The sequence below is a fragment of the Wasmannia auropunctata genome, unplaced genomic scaffold, assembly GCF_000956235.1.
Source record: "Wasmannia auropunctata unplaced genomic scaffold, wasmannia.A_1.0 LD336039.1, whole genome shotgun sequence".
Taxonomy (NCBI): Eukaryota; Metazoa; Arthropoda; class Insecta; order Hymenoptera; family Formicidae; genus Wasmannia; species Wasmannia auropunctata.
In genome coordinates, this window is record NW_012026851.1 from 1063561 (window position 1) to 1075624 (window position 12064).

At 32.9% G+C, this 12064-nt stretch overlaps 1 protein-coding gene across 3 annotated transcripts in view; it reads left to right on the forward strand.

Moving 5' to 3' along the window:
- The first annotated feature begins 11625 nt into the window (after positions 1–11625).
- LOC105451997 (methyltransferase-like protein 7A) overlaps positions 11626–12064 on the forward strand; it is a 3427-nt gene continuing 2988 nt past the window's right edge. Inside the window, exon 1 of one of the 3 annotated variants that reach the window (XM_011692756.1) lies at positions 11626–11685. The gene's annotated coding sequence lies outside the window, so the exon portion shown is untranslated. Of the gene's footprint in view, positions 12057–12064 lie in introns of all 3 variants that reach the window. The other 2 variants (XM_011692754.1, XM_011692755.1) reach the window with 2 other exon arrangements.

A 12064-nucleotide genomic window follows, 5' to 3' on the forward strand; every position in this document is an offset into this window, starting at 1 on the left:
CCCTCTCTCTCTTTTCCCCTCTCCCCCTCGCTACTCCCCCTCTTACTCCTCTCTTACTCGCTTGTCTCTATGTGTGTGCGCGTGAGCAGACGTATATATGTTATCCATAATATAACCAAATTATTTTTTCTTCAAGAAAAAGTTACGCCAAAGTCGATCTATGCTCCAACCGTAACGTGCAGCAAAGAAATAAATCTCACCAAATCTATTATAGCAAATACATATGTAAATCTGATTGACATAGATGCGTAGTTTTGTATGGGGTACACGCGGCTTGAGTTTAGAATTTAAGTTTAGAAATCAATTTACGCGATCGTGAACTTTCAGTAATTGCATGCGTCAACTATCAATCAACAGTTAGGAAATATTAGTTAGGCAAACGATATCGTTCTTTATACAAATTATTTTCCCGTTTCAAAATATATCTACAGATTATATACATATATAAAAAATTAAAGCGATAATAAAGCAATTAGCAAAATAATTCAAAATAGACAGAAAAATCAAAGTTGATTTCAAAAATTATTTTACATTTTTCTATCGAGACAGATTATTTAGATTTAAAAATATATAATTCGTGTAAAAATATTATGATTATAAATATTATGATTTATGATGAAAAAGTGCAGGATAATCAGCGCTGTCGGAAAATACCATGCCGATGAAGATGAAAGCGTCGCCTTTGCGACGAGCGGAGACCACCCTCCGAGACCAACTATTAGATGAGAGGACCTGATGCCTGCTTGAAATACAGCACCCGTATAAACAACCCTCGATAACTTTCAAACTAACAAGTTGATAATGAGAGCTGCTTCTGCTGTTCTGTGTCGGCAAGTTACAGAAAACCAGAAACCGGAATCGTTTCTCAAGTGTGTCACAAACATCAGTATGACAGACTTTCCTGAAGATCGTGAGAACATCAACAAGTTTCCTTTGATGTGGAAAAAATATTACATTTTATGATAAATTAATCTGTTAATTCAGTTAATTAATTTTATCTTCAAATTCTACTAATTAATATAATAATGATTAACATCAGGGATTCGGAACCAAAAGTTTTTTTTTCAGTTCCCGTTACGATTTAATAAAACATGTAATAAACATTCGAATAAGTGTTCTGGTCTCGGTTTCAGTTTCAGTTTCTTGATCAATGAAGAAAATCAAACTTATAAAAATTATAGTTTTTTAATGGTTATAGTAACTCGTGCGATAGGGGAATTTGAAATTTAAAAATAACTTTTTCCTATATTTATTCTATTAAACTGTGTATATGTGTATGTAGAAAAAGAAATAAAAATTAAAAAATATATATTATTTAACGCAATGTTTTATATGTATATGTACTAAGTGCAGGGATTAAAATATAATTGCGATGCTAATAGTGAGCGAGAGAGAAAGAAAGAGAGAGAGGGTGTGTGTGTGTAAATTAAAATTGGACACGCAAGAAAAAGATATTTAAAAAATAGAAATATAATGATGATAATTAAGATCAGGATAGACAACGTGGAATATTACAAACAATTAAGATGGGAAAACGCCAATAGAAATATATTGAATGTAAATACATATATAATACATGTATACACATTTATATTTGATATATTTCTATTTAAATATCTTTTTCTTACGTGTGCCCAATTTTAATTTACTTTATTGTTACCTCATATTTTCCAAGGAGCATAGACTAGCTTCTTCCTCGAACTCTCAATGGTAAAAGCAGGGAACTGGGAAATCGAGCTAGGACCCTCGCTTATAAAGGTCTACTGAAGGCTATAGTCGGCGTTCTGTGTAGTTCGATCGTGGGCGGGGCGTCGTGGTGCACAACGTCGTGTGTAAAGCAGAGAGATTGTCAATGGATAGTATTGTTGGTGCGTCGCTCTGCGGAGGTGAATAATAAATGGTTGCGCTGCCATATTCCAGAAACGGATACTCACGAATATTGCTCAATTCTCCTTACCATTTCTTTCCTTTATAGTGTACTATTTGCTATCATTCGCTACCATCAAATCGAAGCGCAAGACTCCGTTTTCATAACTCTTCGACGTTTACGAACAAAATGAAATCTATTGATAACATTAATATTCAGCGTAATAAAAGAAAACTTTCGAATACTTCCGGGATAAGATTCTTAAATATGTCCTTGATTGAAAATCTTTGGAGCCATATGAATCACATTTTCTCTTTATCTTTACATTATTCGCCATTTGTAAGAAAACAATTATTATTCCAGTAGTGTTATTACGTAGCCACAACTTAAATAATTGTTTTTTATTTTTTTTATAAAACGGATCACGAATTCTTATTCAATGGACGGAGAACTCTTCCGTGACTCACATGTAGACTCACTTAAATACCAAGTATTCGCACGACCGGTTAAAATTTATCACGGTATATATTATACGAATTTATCGGAACAATTTATCGAAAGTCGTTTTTTCATAATCGAGCAGATTAGTGTTTCACTGTAAATAGGTATATTATCATCGTGCGCGTCACTCAAAATCGTACTGACATCACGGCGCGTATGACACTCCGTGCAGATGGCTAGCTTTGCTTCACAAGAAAAAAGTAAGAAAGAAATGTGACTTATGTTTCATGAGACATCGTTTGAGTAACTATTGTGTACGTCGTTTGACACAACATCTGAAAGAACAAAAATCAAGAGCGAGATCGATGTTGATGTGTACATTATAGCACTTATAGCTTCCGCTCTTCTTGAAAACCGAGTTCTCAATCGCCGTTTAACCATGACGCAATGAAAATCAGTGCTGTGTCAGAGTATCGAAATTTCCATATATTCTTTAATCGTTTTTCCAATTTTCCATTTCTGTTTTTTTTCCTTCTTCTTTGAAATTAGAGCTAAAACGCGTGTCTTTGTGCTTTGCAACGATAAAAACATACGCAATTCTATATAGGTACTAAAAAGATAATGATATACCTAATAAGAATATAATGGAATTAGAAAAGAATTAAGTAGTGCATGAAAGCCGAAGGGATTAAAAGGTGCAACAGAACAGATTGACCCGCTTGTAAATGAAATCTAGAATTTATTAATGATAACACACATAAATTTCCCATTAAATATAACATTTCAACTTTCTCGAGCACTACATCTCGCGTATTGCAGAGAGTACGCGAAAAGATGTACTCTCATTTTGCAGTGGAAAGAAAAACTTTTGCTATTACTTTTTACGGAGATGTAAAGTCTTAATTATATATTTAATCTAATATTTTGAATATGTTTAGTATTATGCGACAGCCTAGAAAATAAATGTGGTCAATATGATCAGCAATTGCGATTAATAATTGGTGACTGGCTGGGAATCTAGGTATTGACTATACTGATTTATTTTTTATTCGACTAATAAATTTAAGTAAACGTAACATTACTCAAAATTCTCGCGTTTTTAAACATTTGTATGAATCGTTCTCTGATTTCTTTCGCGCGAATCGAATCGCGCGTGCATGCATATAAGCTTCATCGAGAAAACTCTTTGCCTTGTATCTCGATGGGCGCGAGAATTGGTAGAGTCTAGAAAAATTTACCTACCGCGCGATGGTCGATTCTGACATACGCATGAAAATAAATAACACTGCAATCTCTAGAGAATATCTATTTTTCACCATGTTCTTCATATTCTTCACTGCACGTTTTCGGTACCTGAGCGGGCACAGGAAAACAGCACCACCGTCACGGCGGCATCTGTGATCTAAAGATCGGCAAAGATCGCGACAAACAAAGGCTCTCACAAATCGGCAGCTCCGCCTCCGTTAGAAATGAATCGAGATCCAGAGGCTTAACAATGCCTTGGCATGTTTTTCAATATTTAGCCATCATGACTTTTCGTCGGGCCTTTTGCCCGAAATCTCCGCGTCGAATTGGAAACTAGATAATTCAATTAGACGACAGCTGCCGTCGTAGCTATACATACACACAGGTAGACCCTGTCATGAGATTATGGAACGACCTGCATGGAAGACTCAGGCATGAGGCAAAGGGGAAGGGAGGAATACGGGGACACACCCTCCGTTACGGTAACGGTGTCGCATGACCTCGCGATATGTTTAAGTATTTGCCCCGTTGATATTTCCGCAGAATGATCCATACGATATCAATCTTTCTTTTTTTCTAATTTTTCTATTAATTATCTTTCAATTACCCAATAGAAACATAGGCTAGGCCTGAATTGGAAATAATCGATGCGATATTAATTTGATATAATAAATATTAAATGACGCGCGTATTGAAATGTTGAAATAGCATATAACATCAACAATTACGAATAATGTCAAGTGTTAAAATATATCATAATTAATCGCGCTAAAGGACAATTAGTTCTTTACATTCAAAAGTATTGTGTGCCTTGTCATCAAGTTGCGGCTTCAAACCCGAATTATTATTATCATCTGACAGCGTAGCGAATTACCTGAATACCTGAAGCGAATGCCGCCAAAGGGACTCGAATGTCGCCAAATTTCTGTTAGGATTTGTTTCGTATATTGTATTGTATTGTATGAGAGAAAACTTACGTTCTCCTATTCACTTAACTTTTCAGATAATTTCTCACACACAAAATTTTAGCACATTTTCTGAAATTAAAACATTTTTGTCTTAAGAAAACTAAGAAAAAAAGCAAATTTATTTATGAATGACATTAAAAATATTAACACAAAATACATGAATAAATATTTTTGTTAACAACGGAAAAATAACAAAAAAGGTCGAAAAAGAGAGAATAGGATAAGACTTACTATATATACTGCAGTGCACAAGATAACTGCCAAAAATATTGTGAGAGAAATATGTATAGATAAATATCTTAAATTATCTTGAGAAAACCAGTAGAAATATGTATATCAGAGATTTGTTTTTAATGTCAAAGGTAAAAAATAGAATAAAGAAAAATCACAGAGTAAACAAAACATAAGAAAATAAAACATGCTTCTTTTAAAATTATCTAAAATTTATTTTTTAAAGAACAATACTTTCTAGTAAAGAAATTTGTTTCTACTAGAAAAATAACCATTTTCCTGAGAAACGCAAGGTTATACGTATAAGGTTATATGTATATGATTCGGAAAAGAAAAATGCGGAAGAAAAATGGAGTTGTACGTGTATACATTTATAAAGGATCATAAAGGTTATACATGTGACAAATAGATTATCGATCAAGGAAACATAATATAATAAATGACAAATGCAGTTGAATATGCATTGGAAACATTTTATCAACTTTTCCGTTGCAATCATGGGAACCTAGACTATAAGGAAAAGACTGTGCTTTCTGAGGACGTTATTTTTCTTTTTTGGTAGTCATCACGTTGGTAAATTATCGAAGTTAGTAGCATTTATTATCTAGACAAGTACTAGACAATAAGAAAAGAAAAATAAAATAATTTAGTCTAGTACTTAATCTTTTCTTCACTTTGCACCGATATGCATACATTCGTCCTACTGTAAAACAAATTCGTAAAACATCACATGTAAGAGAAAGAAAAGTTATAATCTGATCTACACTAAAGTAGATAACATTTTTTGTGCAATGACTCCAATGAGAAAAAATTTTATAATATAACTACAGTCAATACAAAAAATATTGCAAACATGTAGATTTTATCTCTTTGGTGTTAGAGACTAATAGAAGAGAGAATTAAAAACGAAGTCTTATGCTTCGGTTTGATGGTTGCGAATGATAGTAAGTAGAATGCTACGTGCCTGCCTGATACGCGAAGCAACGTAAAACACCGGAAAAGACACATGCAAATAATTTGACTTGTATGGCAGTCTCCAATACATATTTGGAAGCTTGTCAGTGTTTCGTAATTTATTATTGCACGACTATTATAAAATCAGTCAGTAAAAACAACCTATACTAAACAACAAATATTCAACTCTAAAATATAGAAATCTGAGAAAATATTATTTTTCTTAATAATTACTGAATCAATTTTGTTTTGAATTAATTTCTTGAATTACCGATACAATTTGCGAATATTTTTCGGCTATAAATTTTTCTACGTTTCTTCGTTCAGCATCAGCTGAATGAACGTCCCATCGTCCCAAGAATGAAGAGTATGTCTCTTGATAGAGACATCAAGTATACTCGCAGCTCGTGGTATCATGGACAATGCTGCTATATTGTAAAAATATTGATTACAATTTGCCAACAATGGAGACAGACAATGCCACTAAGACTTCGCTATCTTAGCGACACTCTAAAATAAAGCAATTCGTTTTCTCTATCATGACGCGATATGATTACTAATACCGAAACAATATACCTTTAGTTTATTGTTTATCATGTTCTAAACATGTTCTAATCAAAATTTACAAGTATCAGAATTAGAAAGAAAATATCGCGTAGAGATAAGATATTCATATAACTTATAGAAATAATTAATACAAATAAATGTTACTGTTGCGTTTACTATATGCCATAAACTTTATAAATTAAACACTATTGTTTTAATTCATTGTGATGCCATGGCGTAGAAAAATACTTTAGCATAGGTTTTTATTCAATCGAATTTCTGCAATTATTTTTCGAGTATTAATTATTATTGATCTATGCATGTTTGAAGGATGCATTTCCAAATCGGGTAGCATGCCCTCGAGTGCTCTTTTTTTGTGCTGATGCAGTCGGTTAGATTCGAATCGCGACGTTGCACAATTGGATTTAAATATTTTTCATTCTTTAGAGATCAAGAAGATAGGTGCGACCGCGGTTGGCTTCGTGCTTGGCAATAAGCGCGGCACTTGAAATTTCAGATATGTGCAGTGTAACTCAAAAGCCTGCCTTAGAAACACGTTTTCAAGTAGTATCTGAACTTCAAACAGAATAATAAGTCGATAAGACGAAAGTCGAAAAAAGTCGAGATCATCTTTTCTAGGTATGTTCCAAAGAAAAGAGAAGAACAATTAAAAAACAATGCAAAACGTGATATTTCGATTTTTCTCTTCTTTCTTATCTTTTTATCGAGAAATTGCAGCGCTTAATTACAATAAAAATGCGTCCTCTTTGTATAAATTGTAAGATTGCAAATAAAACAGTATTAAATCGTACATTGAAATCTGAAAGATGTATGTTGTATCAAAGTTGTATCTACTTTGAATATCGCTATATGAGCTAATGTTGCTATGTTATTGCTATAATATTTTCAGTTCTTAAACTTTGTGTGTTTAACCTACTTACTTCATACAAAAAAAGACTATTTTTCTGCGAAAGAAAACAGTTGTGTTTCAAAGCAAAGAAATAATTTTAGATCGTTTTAGAAACACGCTTTAAACTTTAAAGTGAATGTCAACAAGTATCACATAATTACGCTTTGATCAGATATTAAAATGAAAACACAATACTTAAATGATTTATTATCGCAAAACATACATGCCTTATTTGAAATTGCTGAATAAGGGGATCGATATAGGTCGACTCCTCTGAGAACCGATTTCTATAAAAACGCTACACGAGCTCAGTTGTATATAGAAAATATTTATCGGATATCTATTTGATAAAAAGTGCAATTTTAAAATCTAAATCAACATATTAAAATATGTCGTACGTTTTCATAAAAAAGAGCAGAGCGCGATGGCGGAAACGCACAACGGCAGATGCGTCGTGAGCCGCGGACTCTTGCTACATTTTTTATTCTCTCTCTCTCTCTCTCTCTCTCTCTCCCTCCTTATTTAGTTGCGTGCAAGGAAGGATGAGCACGAGGCGAGCGATTACGTAAAGTGTGGCGGCATTTAGCTCAACTAATTGCGCGAGAACCGTGTGCGGCAAAAGGGAGGGTGGCGTGCGCGCGCGCCTTGCATGTGACGATCCTTTGACACGCGACGCCGACTTGTTAGTAACGCATGGGGCCAGCATATGTTGCCTTTCGGATAGCTCAGCTCTCTCTCTCGATTTATTCCAATACTTGGGCGCACGAGTTAATTCACACAATATATGCCTACGCGTGATATTATTGCAGTATTTTACTTAATTGTAATTAATGTGCAAGCGCGGAAAATGCAATGCGTTTATTCATAACGCATCATGCAATAACATCAACGCGGATATATGATGGAAATAATTGCAAAAATAATGAAACACAAAGTATCATGCGCGATTGTACGTACGTATGATGCTTCAACGCTTCAATAAGTTAAAATCTTAAGGTGCCTTTTCATGCTGACGCTCGACGCTCATTTTTAGCGTCAAAATTACGTGATCATAGTTGGCTTGCTTGAAAAACGGCAACATCAAGTTTAACGTTAATCGTATCATTCGTATCTAAAATGTTTAGAACAAAACAACAGCCTTTGACGCGGAAGCTGAGAAAATCTAGCTTCTCTTTCTTGGACGCTATGACGCGTCAAAGAATTGAAGTTACGTGTGACTAGCAAAAATCCAACATGTTGATTTCTTTACTGCTTACGTCTTGCTGCTTAAGTTTTTCTGTGTGCCATGGCCCTAACGCTGAATTACGAGCTTCTCATGAATTTGCACCTTTATTGCTGAAAATTTTGCGACGAGTATTATATTATTATACAATTCCTCCCCCGAATAAAAGAATATATAGCGGAAGAACAGATAAACATATATTTAATCGCGCGCAAAACTCTAATTGTGGAATATAGTGACCTCTCTTGTATCTTGCGCGTATTATTAAGTTATCGAATGCGTAGAATGCAATTAACGATTGCCAACAATGCAAATTACTAATTGGATGCAACTTGGCTACGATTATATCAGCTATAATTATATTTGATTCTGTAACAATTGGTGCTATTTTCCAAACTAACAATGAAAATCTATTTCACAACACATTTATATGTACTTAATATTATTATTTTATATACATATATGTACATATTATATGTATATGTATAAGTACATTACGCGCGTTCTCTTATATAATTATATATCCTCGTTCAAATTAAAAATGCCACATATGTAGTATATATGTACATATATACACGAACGGTCATATAGGAAGTACATTGCAATTACAAATTAGGTATTCTTGCATATAAAAATAGTATTACAACAATACAAAAAATACACATATAATTTTATTATAACTATATATTTAACATACATTCAACAGACAACCTGTCCAAAATCGTGATAGAATAAGAGATATAGCTTGTTTAAAACATGCCTTAATTATGTCTTATAATTAATGACGTATATATCTTACTTCTCGATTTTGGACTCAGGCATATATGCTCTGTCTAAGATGCTTAATATACATGTACATATGCAATAATCGCATCTACAAATTACTTTTTATAGAACTGTTGTTCAAGATGTCCATTTTTGCTTATTCATACTTCATGATCAATTATCATTATTATATAAACATATATATATATATTTTTTTTAATTTTAATTAATTTAAATTAATTTATTTTAATGTTCTTTTAAAATGGCCATGGTATATGTACCCTTGCATATATCGCAGCATTAATTTATTCGCAATATTATTTCGGTAAAATATAACTATATTTAAATGATAATCACATGATTATTAAACACTGTTATTTATATCGAATAGAAGGTATATACATACCTATTTTGTATTTAGCGCGTGACTATATCGTCGCGTCCACGCGAAGCAGAAACATCGATCAGGCGAGACCCACGCGAGCACATTTGATCCTGTGGGCAATTCTCTCGAATCAACGAACCACCATGAAAACGACCGACCTCCTCTCCGCCTCGGTGTCGCAAACAAAACGCCTCTCCACGGACTTGTAAAATGCTCTTCAATGGAATCTGTGCTCTCGCGCGCATATGCATACCGTACGTGGAACGCAAGTACTCGGCCGAACGGATCGAAATTGCTCGATCGCGCTTTTTGTTTGTGGTCACTCTTGAGGCGGACTAGGACAAAGAGGTGCCCTTCAATGTCGATAGACTTTTGTTTTCATCAAAAATTTTTCCCTCTGCTTCCCTCCCCTCTCTTTTCGTCTCTTGTTTTTTCGCATTTTGAAATCTGCAAGAGCGTTAAATATTTCGCTAGTACGCTACCGTTGAGTTGAGTTAATTACTTGCTTTTCGTTCTTTTACGTTCATAATTATCTTGCATACAGTTCGCGTACGTGTACATACATCCGCGTGTACTATTGAAAATTGACGGGTTTTTGATCAAACACGTTAACAAAGAACGCGATTCACGAATCACTGATATATATTCTGTGAAGAATCATAAATTTTTATTACTTTAGTCAAAAAAATTTTCTATTATACATTCGCGCACGCGCGCGCGCATACACACACACACACACACACACACACACACCCCACATCATACCACACACAGAGGTTCAATCTTTACAATCTTTTATATGAGAATCGAATAATATATAGGCTATATAACTTAATTTATATATCGCAATAGTCTGTTTGCTTCTATTTATCTAAAAAGAATAATTTTTAAACTCTACTAAAATTAAAATAAACTCCTATTATATAGTTACAATTGGTAACGTTAGAGAAAAAAAATTCGGTTTTTAATTTTATATCTCAAGAGTTACCGATTTATAAAATTTTTAGCAATTTCTTATTGGATATACATATAGATAAACAGAGATAACAGTTGAAATTAAGTTTGTATCAATTTTACAAAATTTTGAAATTCTTGTAGATTGCGTTACGCAAGTAAAAAATTTATACAAATTATTATTATGTAATAAAATAAACTAAAGCTATGCATCTTTTGACACGTTTACATCTCACGCACAAACCTATATAATAGTATAATGACTTAGTAATAACATTATTATATTACGTTAATAAGTAAATGTACTTCCTACAAAGCCTCTAAACATATATTAAATTTAATGGTTCAAAGTATGACGCACTTCGACAATCTTAATAGAAAAGAATAGAAATGAGTTTCATTCGTAAAAAGAATTTTATATGATCGTTATATGTTCCACACGCACGCAAATAAAAGTCATGTATATACATATATATATATATATACATATATCGAAGAAAAAAAGAAAATTTTAATTCTTATTATCTTATCACGCGTGGACAGTGGCGGATTTATCGAATAAGCTAATAAAGAATTAAGCTCCGGGGCCTTGTACGTAATGCCTATACATAGAACCTTCCGACTCGTAGATGCACCAAAACGTTTCAGTTGTTGTTTTTCATTTCTTTTCACTCTGGAAAATGTTTACGTCAGTAATTTAGTTAAATAATAAAAATTTTAATCAATATATATTTACGATTGATAATTAAAATCGTTGATTATAGCCCATATTTAGAACATGCGCTTAACGATGTAGCGGGATCTGAAATTCTATAGCATATATTGTGTAATAATACGTATACGTAACGTGAATATGCAATATGTATACGCTAAATGCGCATTAACATTGTAGCACGTTCTAAATACGGGCCTATATGTTTTTATATTAACGTATACCTTACTATATCTATTTTGTGTGAAACACAGGATAATGCCTCCTATATATAATGCATTTTTTACTCAAATACTTATTCTCATATTTTTCAATCAAATTTTCATTGAAAAAAGATTCTCAGAAAAATATTACTATAGGTTCTCAAGAATATAAGTCCGTCTTTGAATAAGATTCGATAACATATACCGTTCAGCATTAAGTATAACAGTCGGAATAGTAACGCTCTTACGTAAACAAGTTGTGACCAAAACGCTTTTATAATCGTAATATAAATTTTAATTAAAAGTTTGAGTAAATACTAAACAACAATTAAGTATATATTCTTAATCTCACGGAATATAAATCTAACCAAAATCGCAACTAAACTCTTGAAGCAATTAATGTTTATACGAATACATATGCTAATGTATGTATCATAATTAATTCAAATGAATTTGGAATTTTTTTACATAATGGAATTCTTTTACGTAATAGTTAAGTAACTGTGATAGATCTGTGGTTTGTCATGCATTCTTACTTATAAGAAGATAAACAAAAAGAAAGATAAACAAGAGAAACTAATCGCTCGGTATAATACTGAATGTGCCCTTGTAAAAACTATCTGTCGTTATCGTATATACATGTATGTATGTACATACATAT